At 42.5% G+C, this 14,968-nt stretch overlaps 1 protein-coding gene and 1 pseudogene across 10 annotated transcripts in view; one reads left to right on the top strand and one right to left on the bottom strand.

The window, feature by feature from the left end:
* Positions 1-14,968, top strand: part of Gtf2a1l (general transcription factor 2A subunit 1 like) — an 85,261-nt gene that overhangs the window by 49,027 nt on the left and 21,266 nt on the right. The window contains exon 1 of one of the 10 annotated variants that reach the window (XM_039112434.2): positions 9,860-9,993. The exons of the other annotated variants lie outside the window; for them this stretch is intronic. The gene's annotated coding sequence lies outside the window, so the exon portion shown is untranslated. Of the gene's footprint in view, positions 1-9,859; positions 9,994-14,968 lie in introns of those variants that run through there. 10 annotated transcript variants of the gene reach the window in all.
* On the bottom strand, positions 2,873-14,859 carry LOC134479303 (pyruvate kinase PKM-like; annotated as a pseudogene).

The following is a 14,968-nucleotide window of genomic DNA, read 5'->3' as shown; positions in this document are numbered from 1 at the left end:
ATAAGTAGGGAGAGAGTGGGCAGCCTTGTCTAGTCCCTGATTTTAGTGGGATTGCTTCAAGTTTCTCTCCATTTAGTTTAATGTTAGCAACTGGTTTGCTGTATATGGCTTTTACTATGTTTAGGTATGGGCCTTGAATTCCTATTCTTTCCAGGACTTTTATCATGAAGGGGTGTTGAATTTTGTCAAATGCTTTCTCAGCATCTAATGAAATGATCATGTGGTTCTGTTCTTTCAGTTTGTTTATATAATGGATCACGTTGATGGTTTTCCGTATATTAAACCATCCCTGCATGCCTGGGATGAAGCCTACTTGATCATGGTGGATGATTGTTTTGATGTGCTCTTGAATTCGGTTTGCCAGAATTTTATTGAGTATTTTTGCGTTGATATTCATAAGGGAAATTGGTCTGAAGTTCTCTTTCTTTGTTGTGTCTTTGTGTGGTTTAGGTATAAGAGTAATTGTGGCTTCATAGAAGGAATTCGGTAGGGCTCCATCTGTTTCAATTTTGTGGAATAGTTTGGATAATATTGGTATGAGGTCTTCTATGAAGGTTTGATAGAATTCTGCACTAAACCCGTCTGGACCTGGGCTCTTTTTGGTTGGGAGACCTTTAATGACTGCTTCTATTTCCTTAGGAGATATGGGGTTGTTTAACTGGTTTATCTGTTCCTGATTTAACTTCGATACCTGGTATCTGTCTAGGAAATTGTCCATTTCCTGAAGATTTTCAAATTTTGTTGAATATAGGTTTTTATAGTAAGATCTGATGATTTTCTGAATTTCCTCCGAATCTGTAGTTATGTCTCCCTTTTCATTTCTGATTTTGTTAATTTGGACACACTCTCTGTGTCCTCTCGTTAGTCTGGCTAAGGGTTTATCTATCTTGTTGATTTTCTCAAAGAACCAACTTTTGGTTCTGTTGATTCTTTCTATGGTCCTTTTTGTTTCTACTTGGTTGATTTCAGCTCTGAGTTTGATTATTTCCTGCCTTCTACTCCTCCTGGGTGTATTTGCTTCTTTTTGTTCTAGAGCTTTTAGGTGTGCTGTCAAGCTGCTGACATATGCTCTTTCCTGTTTCTTTCTGCAGGCACTCAGCGCTATGAGTTTTCCTCTTAGCACAGCTTTCATTGTGTCCCATAAGTTTGAGTATGTTGTATCTTCATTTTCATTAAATTCTAAAAAGTTTTTAATTTCTTTCTTTATTTCTTCCTTGACCAGGTTATCATTGAGTAGAGCATTGTTCAATTTCCACGTATATGTGGGCATTCTTCCCTTATTGTTATTGAAGACCAGTTTTAGGCCGTGGTGGTCCGATAGCACGCATGGGATTATTTCTATCTTTCTGTACCTGTTGAGGCCCGTTTTTTGACCAATTATATGGTCAATTTTGGAGAAAGTACCATGAGGAGCTGAGAAGAAGGTATATCCTTTTGCTTTAGGATAGAATGTTCTATAAATATCCGTTAAGTCCATTTGGCTCATGACTTCTCTTAGTCTGTCTACATCACTGTTTAATTTCTGTTTCCATGATCTGTCCATTGATGAGAGTGGGGTGTTGAAATCTCCCACTATTATTGTGTGAGGTGCAATGTGTGTTTTGAGCTTTAGTAAGGTTTCTTTTACATATGTAGGTGCCCTTGTATTTGGGGCATAGATATTTAGGATTGAGAGTTCATCTTGGTTGATTTTTCCTTTGATGAATATGAAGTGTCCTTCCTTATCTTTTTTGATGACTTTTAGTTGGAAATTGATTTTATTTGATATTAGAATGGCTACTCCAGCTTGCTTCTTCTGACCATTTGCTTGGAAAGTTGTTTTCCAGCCTTTCACTCTGAGGTAGTGTCTGTCTTTGTCTCTGAGGTGTGTTTCCTGTAGGCAGCAGAATGCAGGGTCCTCGTTGCGTATCCAGTTTGTTAATCTATGTCTTTTTATTGGGGAGTTGAGGCCATTGATATTGAGAGATATTAAGGAATAGTGATTATTGCTTCCCGTTATATTCATATTTGATGTGAGGTTATGTTTGTGTGCTTTCATTCTCTTTGTTTTGTTGCCAAGACGATTAGTTTCTTGCTTCTTCTAGGGTATAGCTTGCCTCCTTATGTTGGGCTTTACCATTTATTATCCTTTGTAGTGCTGGATTTGTAGAAAGATATTGTGTAAATTTGGTTTTGTCATGGAAAATCTTGGTTTCTCCATCAATGTTAATTGAGAGTTTTGCTGGATACAGTAATCTGGGCTGGCATTTGTGTTCTCTTAGGGTCTGTATAACATCAGTCCAGGATCTTCTGGCCTTCATAGTTTCTGGCGAGAAGTCTGGTGTGATTCTGATAGGTTTCCCTTTATATGTTACTTGACCTTTTTCCCTTACTGCTTTTAATATTCTTTCTTTATTTTGTGCGTTTGGTGTTTTGACAGTTATGTGACGGGAGGTGTTTCTTTTCTGGTCCAATCTATTTGGAGTTCTGTAGGCTTCCTGTATGTCTATGGGTATCTCTTTTTTTAGGTTAGGGAAGTTTTCTTCTATGATTTTGTTGAAGATATTTACTGGTCCTTTGAGCTGGGAGTCTTCACTCTCTTCTATACCTATTATCCTTAGGTTTGATCTTCTCATTGAGTCCTGGATTTCCTGTATGTTTTGCACCAGTAGCTTTTTCCCCTTTACATTATCTTTGACAGTTGAGTCAATGATTTCTATGGAATCTTCTGCTCCTGAGATTCTCTCTTCCATCTCTTGTATTCTGTTGGTGAAGCTTGTATCTACAGCTCCTTGTCTCTTCTTTTGGTTTTCTATATCCAGGGTTGTTTCCATGTGTTCTTTCTTGATTGCTTCTATTTCCATTTTTAATTCCTTCAACTGTTTGATTGTGTTTTCCTGGAATTCTTTCAGGGATTTTTGCGATTCCTCTCTGTAGGCTTCTACTTGTTTATTAATGTTTTCCTGTGCTTCCCTAAGTGTGTTCAGGTCTTTCCTGAAGTCCTCCAGCATCATGATCAAATATGATTTTGAAACTAGATCTTGCTTTTCTGGTGTGTTTGGATATTCCATGTTTGTTTTGGTGGGAGAATTGGGCTCCGATGATGGCATGTAGTCTTGGTTTCTGTTGCTTGGGTTCCTGTGCTTGCCTCTCGCCATCAGATTATCTCTAGTGTTACTTTGTTCTGCTATTTCTGACAGTGGCTAGACTGTCCTATAAGCCTGTGTGTCAGGAGTGCTGTAGACCTGTTTTCCTCTCTTTCAGTCAGTTATGGGTACAGAGTGTTCTGCTTTCGGGCGTGTAGTTTTTCCTCTCTACAGGTCTTCAGCTGTTCCTGTGGGCCTGTGTCTTGAGTTCACCAGGCAGCTTTCTTGCAGCAGAAAATTTGGTCTTACCTGTGGTCCCGAGGCTCAAGTTCGCTCGTGGGGTGCTGCCCAGGGGCTCTCTGCAGCGGCAGCAACCAGGAAGACCTGTGCCGCCCCTTCCGGGAGCTTCAGTGCACCAGGGTTCCAGATGGTCTTTGGCTTTTTCCTCTGGCGTCCGAGATGTGTGTGCAGGGAGCAGTCTCTTCTGGTTTCCCAGGCCTGTCTGCCTCTCTGAAGGTTTAGCTTTCCCTCCCACGGGATTTGGGTGCAGAGAACTGTTTATCCGGTCTGTTTCCTTCAGGGTCCGGCGGTGTCTGTGGCAGGGGTCCTGCCGCTCCTGGGCCCTCCCCCACGGGAGCCCAGAGGCCTTATACAGTTTCCTCTTGGGCCAGGGATGTGGGCAGGGGTGAGCAGTGTTGGTGGTCTCTTCCGCTCTGCAGCCTCAGGAGTGCCCACCTGACCAGGCGGTTGGGTCTCTCTCTCACCGGGTCTGGGAGCAGAGAGCTGCTGCGGGCCGGGATCCGCGGGTGTGGGACTTCCGGTAAACACAGAACGTGCCCGGTTCTAGAGAAATTCTGCTTCCGTGTGTCCCAAGCTCACCAGGCAGCTTTCTTGCAGCAGAAAATTTGGTCTTACCTGTGGTCCCGAGGCTCAAGTTCGCTCGTGGGGTGCTGCCCAGGGGCTCTCTGCAGCGGCAGCAACCAGGAAGACCTGTGCCGCCCCTTCCGGGAGCTTCAGTGCACCAGGGTTCCAGATGGTCTTTGGCTTTTTCCTCTGGCGTCCGAGATGTGTGTGCAGGGAGCAGTCTCTTCTGGTTTCCCAGGCCTGTCTGCCTCTCTGAAGGTTTAGCTTTCCCTCCCACGGGATTTGGGTGCAGAGAACTGTTTATCCGGTCTGTTTCCTTCAGGGTCCGGCGGTGTCTGTGGCAGGGGTCCTGCCGCTCCTGGGCCCTCCCCCACGGGAGCCCAGAGGCCTTATACAGTTTCCTCTTGGGCCAGGGATGTGGGCAGGGGTGAGCAGTGTTGGTGGTCTCTTCCGCTCTGCAGCCTCAGGAGTGCCCACCTGACCAGGCGGTTGGGTCTCTCTCTCACCGGGTCTGGGAGCAGAGAGCTGCTGCCTCCAATTTCTTTATGAAGGTACTTAGTGCTATAAATTTTCCCTTAGTACTGCTTTCATTGTGTCCCACAAGTTTGGGTATGTTGTGCCTTCATTTTCATTGAATTCTAAAAAGTCTTTAATTCCTTCTTCAGTCTTCTCTGACTAAGTGGTCATTGAGTAAAGAGGGGTTCAGTTTCCATGAGCATGTGGGCTTTCTGTTGTTGTCAAAGTCCAGCCTTAATCCATGGTGCTCTGATTGAAAGCAAAGGGTTATTTCAATCTTCGTGTATCTGTTGAGGCCTGCTTTGTGTTTGATTATATGATCAATTTTGGAGAAGGTTTATACAGTGCTGAGAAGGTATATTATTTTGTTTTGGGGTGGACGGTTCTGTATATATCTGTTATATTCATTTGGTTCATAACTTCTATTAGTTTCACTGTGTCTCTGTTTAGTTTCTTTTTTGATGACCTGCCCGTTGGTGAAAGTAGGGTGTTAAAGTTTCCCACTATTATTATGTGGGGTTCAGTGTGTATTTTGAGCTATAGTAAAGATTCTTTTATGAATATGGGTGCCCTTGAATTTGAGGCACAGATGTTCAGAATTGAGACTTCATCTTGGTGAATTTTTCTCTTTTGATTTCTTTTGGTCAAAAGTATATTTTATTAGATGTTTGAATGACTACTCTAGGTTTTTTCTTGTATCCATTTGTATGGAAAACCCCTTTTCCAGTTCTTGACTCTGAGGTAGTATCTGTTTTTGTTGCTGAGGTGTGTTTTTTGTGTGCAGTAGAATGCAAGGATGTTTACATATGCAGTCTATTAGCCTGTTTTTTTTTTATTGGTGAATCAAGCCCATTGATGTTGAAAGATATTAATGACCAGTGGTTGTTAGTTCCTTTTATTTTGTTGTTGGGGGTGGTACTGTGTGTATATGATTCTCTTCTTTTGGGTTTCCCATGGGATGATTAATTTCTTGTGTTTTCTTGATTGTTGCTCTCCTTGTGTTTGAGTTTTCCTTCTAGTATCCTTTGAAGGGATGGATTAGTAGAAAGATATTGTTTAAACTTTGTTTTATCATAGAACATCTTGGTTTATCCATCTATGATGATTGAGAGTTATTTGTGGTCTCTTAGGGTCTGCAAGACAACTATCCAGGGTCTTCTGGATCCCAGAGTCTCTGTTGAGAAGTCAGATGTAATTTTGATAGGTCTGCCTTTATGTTTCTTGGCCTTTTTTTTCTCTTGCAGCTTTTAATATTCTTCCTTTGCTCTGTACATTTAATGTTTTGATTATTATATGATGGGAGGATTTTCTTTTCTGGTCTAACTTAATTGATGGTTTTTAGTCATCTTTTACTTTTACAGCCTTTCTTTCTTTAGGTTGGAAAAGTTTTCTCTGATTTTGTTGAAGATGTTCTCTGGCTTTTTTAACTGGTAATTGTTATTATTCTTAGATATGGTTTTTAATTGTGTCCCAAATTTCCTGGATGTTTTGAGTTAGGAAGTTTATAAATTTGGCGTTTTCTTTGACTGTTGTATCAATTTCTTCTATGGTATCTTCTATGCTTGAGAGTTTCTCTACCACCTCTTGTAATCTGTCAGTGATGCTTGCGTCTGTAGTTCCTGTTCTTGTTCCTATGTTTTCTACCTTCAGGGTTGCCTCCATTTGTGTTTTTAATTGCATTTTTTTATTTTTAGGTCTTGGGTTGATCCATTAATTTTCTTCTCCTGTTTGATTATATTGTCCTATATTTCTTTGAGGGGTTTATTTCCTTCCTCTTTAAGGGCTCCTACCTGTTTGCATGAATTTTCCTGTATTTGTTTAAGGGAATTGTTTATATCCTCTTTAAGTGCCTCTATTATATTCATGAGATTTAAAGTCATCTTACTCTTCAGATGAGTCAGGATATCCAGGACTTGCTGTAGAAGGAGAGCTGTGTTCTGAAGGTACCATGTTTGATTGGCTTCTGTTTTTATGTTATGTTTTTGTGCTTGTCTTTTACCGTCTGGTTGTCTCTGGTGTTGACTGGCCTACGTGTGTCCCGGTTTGGAGCAGGCCTCCCAGGAGGCAGGTGAAGCTGTGTGTCCTGGGTTAGAGTGAACATGGTGCAGATCAGAACGAAGATGGAGCTTCGACAGGGCAAGAGTCCTGGTTAGAGCAGGTTTCCTGGGACTCAGGCAGGGCTGTAGGGTAGAGGGTGGGATAGTATGCTGCTCCAAGTGTAGATGAATGAAAAAGAAATATATTTTTTTAAAATGCAGGTTAGTAAATCAAGATTTTGAAAATTCCAACACCATTTTTGAGAAGATAATTCTTTTCCATTGTCCCTTTTAGTGTCTTGTTGGGAATTAACTGATCATACATATAAGAGTTTATGATATCCCCCCCCACCCTGTGTGTGTGTGTGTTTATGTGGGTGTGCATATATGTACATGAAGAGACCAGAGGATAACCTCTACTATTTTGAGGTGGGGACTCTCCCTGTTCTAGAGCATACCTAACTGGTCTGTGGTAACTAGCCAACAAACCCCAGAGATCCCCCTTCTCAGTACTATCAGTGCTGACATTAAAAGCCTGGAGCACCGGGCTTGGAGTCCTTGGTCTATATGTTTTTATGTCAGTAGCATATGTTTCAGTTCTAGTAGGGTTGTAATATATATTTAAAAAATATTTCTAAACCGGAACTAAGGCTGTTCTTGAACTCCATTTTTAAAAAGTTCCTGCTTTTAAACAATTTTGCATCTCGATCTCCCAAATATGGGTTCCTAGGTATACTGTGCCTGGCTTTGTGGTATAGTCTTATAATTGGAAATGTGGTACCCTTGACTTTCCTTTTCTTTTAGTCCGTGTATGTGTGTGTGTGTGTGTGGGTGCACATACCTTCATGAACAGATCATCATGCAGGTATGAAGGTCAGAGGAAGCTCAGGTGCTGGTGTTTGCCTTTAACCTAGTTTGGTAGAGGAATTCTTGCCACTGTGTATGCCTGGCTAGCCGGCCCATGACTTTAAGGGGGTTAACCTCGTGCCTCTGCCTGCTGTTTCACCATGTGGACTCTAGGATTTCTTGTGAATATTTGCATTGTCTTTCAGGTGAGTGCTAAGGCCAAGTCCAAGTCCTCATGCTTATACAGCAGACATTTTACCTGCTGAACCACCAACCCAGTCTTGATTTAGTTTTCTCTGGATTGCCTTGGTTATTGAAATTTACTTATGGTCTGGTTGAGGATTTTAGGTACCCCTATTTCTGTTAGGGTACCATTAGAATTTTGGTGGAGATTGCATAGCATTTGTATGTTATTTTGGGTAGTGTGTCAATTTTAGCAATATCAATTACTTCAAAAAGTTTATGAGTAGAAGTATCTTTTGTTTGTGTCTGTTAAAATCAGTGATTCTCAACCTGTGGGTTGTGACCCCTATGGGGTTAAACAGCTCTTTCATAGGTGTTGCATATCAGATATTTATATTATGATTCATGACAGTAGCAAAATTGTAATTTTGAAGTATCAATGAAAATAATTTTATGGTTGGGGGTCACTACAACATGAAGTACTGTGTTAAAGGAAGATTGAGAGCCATTGGCTTAAATCAATCAGTCCTCTCCCTCCATCTCCTTCTCTTCTACCTTCCTTCTCTTCTTCCTTCTTCCCTTGACAGACTCTCACTGCGGGTTTTAGTTACTTTCTATTGCCGTGATAAAGCATTACGACCAAGAAGCATGTAGGTTGGCTTACAGTTTCAGAGGGTTGGAGTCCATGATGGTGAAAGGAAGAAACAACTGAGACCTTGCATCTTGATCCACAACCACCAGGCAGAGAAAGAGGCACACTGGGGATGGCATGAGTGTTTTTGAAACCTCAAGGACCAAGTATTCAAATGTATGAACGTCTGGGGCCATACTCTTTCAAACCACACACTGTGTCCTGGATTGGCCTCAAACTTGTGGTTCTCCTACCTCAGTATGCAGGAGAATCTTAGGTATGTGCCATTCTCATCATACCCCTTTCTTTTTTTTTTTTCTTTTTCTCTTTTTTCTTTTTGCCTCAGCTGCTGTTTATTGGCATTCAGGTGGGCACTGTAGCAATAGGCCTGGAGATGCTGCAGAATACAAGGTGGAGAATGGAGCGGTGACAGCAATGGAGTGCACAAGGAGGAGGCGGGAAGCCAAAGCTGTTGGGAAAGCAAGTCAGGGCCAGCGCCAAAAATTATCTACACTGGAACCCTGGGCCCCCACGCCCTCAGCTCCTGCTCTTGTCTCCTGATTCCTGGCCAGGGCCGGGAATTCTCTGGACAACTTTCTATAGGAGTAAAGAACACAGAGATGATGCTACCCTTCTGTGATAAAGTCAGAGGGTTTCCAATCCTGTATTCCTCCTTCACCCCTGGCTCAAACAGGGCCATGAAAAGTAGCTGGGCTCTATTGCATGTTTCAGAGGCATTAATTTTCCATGGTATCCCAGCCCACCAGCGCCATACTTTGGCCCAGAGTGAGCACTGCAAGCGTTGCTGGCCTCATGGATAGAATAGGGGAAGGAAGGGACAGGGCTCTAGAGGGTCATCAAGGTACAGGTACTACACACATGGTATTGGTGAAGCCAGAGCCAGGGCGCCATCCGGTCAGCACAATGACCACATCTCCCTTCTTGAAGAAGCCTCGGGCCTTGCCAACATTCATGGCCAAGTTTACACGAAGGCCAACATCCTCAGCTCAGGCATCCTGTACGCCATCCTTACATAGCACAGGAAAGATGGCACGGTCCAGATGGGCCTGGCGAGCCGTCTGGGGATTGCGCGTCTCAGCAATGATAGGAGCCCTCAGGTGGTACTGGGCCACTTGGTGAGCACTCCTGCGAGACTTGGTGAGCGCGATAATAGCCCCACTGCAGCACTTGAAGGAGGCCTCCATGCACCCACGGTGGCAGCTTCTGTGGGATCATTGGTAATGGGCACCAGGCGGCTGCGGAGTTCCTCGAATAACTGCAAGTGATTGATAGCAGCGTCTGCCTCTCGGGCAATCAGGTGCTGTAGGCGAACAACCTCCAGAGGATAGTCCCCTTTGGCTGTTTCTCTGGACAGCATGATAGAGTCTGCATCATCACTGCCTTCAGCTCGGGGGGGGCGGGGCTTCTTGATCATGCTCTCCAGCAGCTGTGTGGCACAGATGACAGGCTTTCCAGCATGGTTGCATCGTCCAATCATCTTCTGAGCCAGGAAGACCTTCTCTGCAGGAATCTCAATGCCCAGGTCACCACGAGCCACCATGATCCCATCACTGGCCTCCAAAATCTCATGAAACCTGCGGACACCTTCATGGTTCTCGATTTTGCTGATCTTGATGTTCTTGCCCTTCTCTCCCAGGACCTTCCTAACTTCATGTACTTACTCTGCCTTGTGGATGAAAGAAGCAAACAGAATGTCCACATCCTGCTCCACCCCAAACTTCAGGTTCTGGATGTCCTTTTCTGACACGCCGGGGAAGTTCACAGCAGCACCGGGCAGGTTCACGCCTTTCTTGCTGCCCAAGGAGTCACCATTCTCCACCTCTGTCACCAGGTAGTCGGCACCTTTCTCCTTCACCTGCAGAGAGATGAGCCCATCGTCCACGTAGACCTTGCAGATGTTCTTACAGTCCAGCCACAGGGTGTTCTAGCCGCACTTCTCCATGTAGGCATTGCCCAGGGTGATCTTCAGCGTGGCTCCCTTCTTCAGCTCCACCTCTGCAGTGCCACTGCCCTTGATGAGTTCAGTTCGGATCTCAGGTCCCTTTGTGTCCAGAGCCACCGCAACCGGACGGTAGAGAATGCAAAGCTTTCTGTGGCTGCACGGACATTCTTGATGGTCTCTGCATGGTATTCATGGGTTCCATGAGAGAAATTCAGCCGAGCCACATTCATCCCAGACTTAATCATCTCCTTCAGCATCTCCATATTGGGAAGCAGGGCCAATGGTACAAATAATGCCAGTGTTGCAGGCCGTGATAGGCGGGGAGTCCACGTCCAGGCGGCACATGTGTTCCAGGAAGATGTCAGCCATGGCTGCATGGAGCTGCTGGGTCTGAATGATTTGCTGTGTGGCTTGGGCATGGTTCCTGATGTCCTCGGGCATACTTCAGGTCCCGTTGAGATACCTAAAGCAGGTGTCTGTTGGGTCAGGGCGCGCTGCTTCTGCATCACATGCCTTTTTCAATTTCACTTAAAACCCCCTTTTGATTTGAGGTACAGATTTTTTAATCTCCTTGACTGAAGTTTTGCATACTTTAAAAAAATTTTTTTATTTGTATGTCTGTTTTATATGTGTATGGCTGTATGCCGCATGTGTGATGGTGCCCAAGGAGGTCAGAAAAGGGCACTAGACCCCTGGAATTGGAGTTATGGATTGCTGTGAGCTGGTATGTGGTTGCTGGGAATTGAACTGGGGTCTTCAGCAAGAGCAACAGGTAGTCTTAACCACAGAGCTAGCCCTCCAGCCCCAAGTATTTGCTTGTTAAAATGTTGTCATATTTTGATTTTTTTCAGGTAGGTTGTTTTTATTCAGAAACACAACTGACTTCTGTGTTGTTGTTGATTTTGGTTTTTGGTTTTTCAAGACAGAGTTTCTCTGTGTACCTTGGCTGTCCTGTAACTTTCTTAGTAGATTAGCTGGTCTCTAACTCAGAGGTCCTCTTGCCTCTCTCTCCTGAGGCCGGGAACAAAGGCATGCGATACCACCACCTGGATCACAATTAACTTTAAAAAATTGATTTGAATCTAAAACTTTATAGAACTCACTTACTCATTTTTTGTGGCCTCTGCTGTTTTCTGTTTGTCAGTTCATATCATTTGCAGAGAGAGATAACTTTGCTTTCTCATTTCTGGTTTGTATGTTTTTGTTTCTTTTTCTTAGATGATTTTGCTAGAAGGCCTGGTTTGATATTGAACAGGCATGGTGAGAGATGGGCCCTTACCCTATAGAAGATCATGGAGGAAAAGCTTGTAGATCCCCCTCTTATGATGTCAGCTATAAGTTTTCACAGTCCTTAAACAATTTTTTGTTTATTTTTTATTGTGTATATATGTATGTCTTTGTGTGGGTCTATGCATGTGTGTGCAGGTTCCTGCAGAGGCCAGAAGAGGGAGCTGAGTAACAGAACTGAGCTCAAGGACTGTACTCTTAGTGTTGAACCATTTCTCAAGCCCCCGTTGTCTTTATTGTCTTAAGAGAATATCCTTTATTTGTAAACTGTTGCATTTTAAAAATTCACTTATTAATGTATCCATGTGTGTAGGCCAGAGGACAAGTTTCAGGTTGGTTTTCTTCTTCCACCCTGTTGAGTTAGGGACTTTGTTATTTCTGACATGCTATATATTCAGGCTAACTTCAAGAAGGATAGAATTGCAGATTCATGCTAACACATCTGGCTTTTTATGTGGATGGGTTCTGTAGATCAAGCTCATATAGTCAGGGTTATGTGGCAAGTACTGTTCCTGCTGAGAAATCTGGCTAACTTCTACTGTTTACTTTAGTCAAGAAAGGGTCGACCAGATGGCCTAGCAGGTCAAGTTGTGTTGTATGAATTACTTGAATCCCAGCCTGAAGTTCCTACCCAGCCTTTGTTCTATTGAGTTCCTGGATGAAAGACACACTCACAGCCTTTATATTTACAGTAAACCTTCATCAGCACAAGAGCTGGGCATATGCCTAGCTCCTTGCTATTAGAATCTACTTTCCTATTGATAACCCTGAATTACTACTTACTACTTACTATGATTCATCTGGGCTGCTCTTAACTGCAGTTGGCCAGCCCACAGGGCCACATTTTTTTTTTAATGGCTCAACTAACTCATGGTAGCTTCTCTTCCCTCCTGCACCTTCTTTCTCAAGCCCACCAAACCATACTCTCTTGACTCTTAACCTATGGCCGCTGCTCCTCCTTCCTCTCTTCATTCTTCTTCCTCATGGTCCTTCTGCCCCCCAAGCCCATGAAACCTCAACTCTACCTATGTCTATTCTTCCCAGATATTAGCTATCAGCATCTTTATTCACCAATCAGAATTAATTTGGGGGTAGGGTCACAGGGAACCTTAATTGAGAAAATGCCTCTGTAAGACCAGGCAAGCCTATATAGAAAATTCTCTTAGTGATTGGTGGAGGAGGACCCAGCACACTGTAGGTAGTGCCATCCCTGGGTTGGTGTTCCTGGGTTCTATAAGAAAGCAGGCTGAACAAGCCATGGGGAGCAATCCTGTAGCTGTACCCCTCCATGGCCCCTGCATCAGTTCCTGCCTCTAGTTTCCTGCACTGCTTGAGTTCCTGTCCTGACTTCCTTCAGTGATGGACTTTGATGTGGAAATGTAAAGTCAAATAAACCATTTCCTCCAAAAATTGCCTTGGTTATGGTGTTTCCACATCACTAGTAACTCTCCAACATGTGGTTCATGTAGTAAGATTTGTATAAACTCAAAATGAGATCAGGACTTTGGTTGTGGAATAGAAAAAGGTACTTACAGATTTTGTACTTACAGATTTTAATATAGTTGAACCAGATTATTATGTTGAATATTTTTACATTATGCTTGTAGAATTGAATTCTTGCTGTAATTATAAAATTTATTGTTTTGAATTTAATGTTCCTAGAATACATCTATGGAATCTAAAATCGTAATACTTCATTTGAGTCAAAATACATATTTAATGAAAAGTTACTTGGTTATGAAACAAAATTGAATATTTTAAATTTTCAGGCAAGTTTAATGACATAGAGCTTGTGAACCTCATATTAAAATTAAGTGGGGCCTGCATAGAGCTTTACAGTTCTGTCAGTTCTGGCTTTTATTCTGAAGTCTATAAAGAAGTGTGTTCTCTTATAGCTTTGTTTGAATCCCTTAAACACAGAGAATTGTACTTTAGGAGTTTTTACAAGGGACTTAGGAGAGAAGGTTTGTTGCTGGTTTTCCTAAGGATTCAAATGCCAAGGAACAGTCTGTATCCTCACAGGCTTAAGCTGGAGCAGTGCCAGCTTTGCTCACTCCAGCTAATTATGACATTAGTACCTCTGAGTTCCTGCCACTCCAGTTGTTTGTCACTTGGCTTTTCTAACAGAATGCCTGCTAATGAGCCAAGCCATAGATGAGAGAGGATAAAAATAATTGTGAGCTTTGTTAACCATAGGCCATAGCCTCACTTCATTCACGTGGGGAGGAGGGTTATCTTTGAGCTATTTGTTGTATGTGGTGGAGCCATTCTAGCATCAAAAACAGACCTTGGGACAGTTTTCCTTGGTGTAGTATGTGAAAATAGAGCCATAATTAACATCACACTCAATACATACACGGCTGCATAAGTATGCTAAAAATATCCTGCCTTTATTAAAGGCAAAATGACATTGCTTTTAAAAATTACTTTTAATTTATTATGGCATTTTCATTCATGTATGTCATTGTCCTTTGCTGAAATTCAGCCCTCCCCTCTGCTGTCTCCATTTGAGTCCCTCACTGCAGTCCTGCCTTCTGTTGTCCTGTCAATAGTCAATACTCTTCCCTATGAAGATCTTCCTCCTCACTCATGGTCCCCTTCCGGTGTCACCACACACATACATGTCACAGACATGCGTGTGTGCACACACAGATTTTAAATCCTGGTATCCCCTGAGAGAAATCATGAATCATCTGTTAGTGTGAGTGTCTTTGTATGTCATGTAAGGACTTTTGAGTTCTAAGTGTTTCCTTGCAAATGTCAGAATTCCATTTTTCTTTCTAAAGTTCCATTGTGTACATGCACCACATTTTCTTTTTAAAATTTTATTTTTAATTATGTTTCTATGTCTGTATGTGGCTATGCATATTTATATGAGTGCAGATACCTGCAGAGGCCAGAGATACCAACTCCCCCTGGAGTCAGAGTTATAGGCAAGCTACTTGACATAGGCATAAGAAGTCAGGTCTTATGAAAGGGTAGTAGTCCTCTTACCGTGTCTCTACCCACTTACTGTGTTTCCCCCCCTCATGGCTGGTGTGTCTGGGCTTATGTGCTTTTTATCAATAGTACCATCTCTAATATGTTCTGAAAATGTTCTTTCCCAGGTGAAAAGTTGTTAGAACTTCCTTGACTGATCAGAGACAGTTTACATGTTTCATTATGGATTTCTGAAGTATAGTCTGCTTGACTTTAATGAGAGAGTTGGCATTGAAAGTCATTTAGTTGTGAAGTCTTTAAAGTTGCCAGGAAACTTCAATACTTTTCTCTTCAGATGGCACCAGTAGGTTTAGAATTCAACTTGGTCTAACATGACCTATTGAGAATATATTAAAAAATATAATTGACTATGATCAGAATATATTATATAAAAATTAATTTCAATAAAATACATTTAAAAATAAAATTACTGGGCACTCAATGGTTAAGAGAACTGACTGCTCTTCCAGAGGTCCTGAGTTCAAATCCCAGCAACCACATGGTGGCTCACAAACATCTGTAATAAGGTCTGATGCCCTCTTCTGGTGTGTCTGAAGACAGCTACAGTGTACTCACATATGTAAAATAAATAAATAAA

The sequence above is a fragment of the Rattus norvegicus genome, chromosome 6 (genome assembly GCF_036323735.1).
Source record: "Rattus norvegicus strain BN/NHsdMcwi chromosome 6, GRCr8, whole genome shotgun sequence".
Lineage (NCBI taxonomy): Eukaryota > Metazoa > Chordata > Mammalia > Rodentia > Muridae > Rattus > Rattus norvegicus.
Note: the sequence above shows the minus strand (reverse complement) of the source record. Positions and strands in the feature narration are given on the sequence as shown.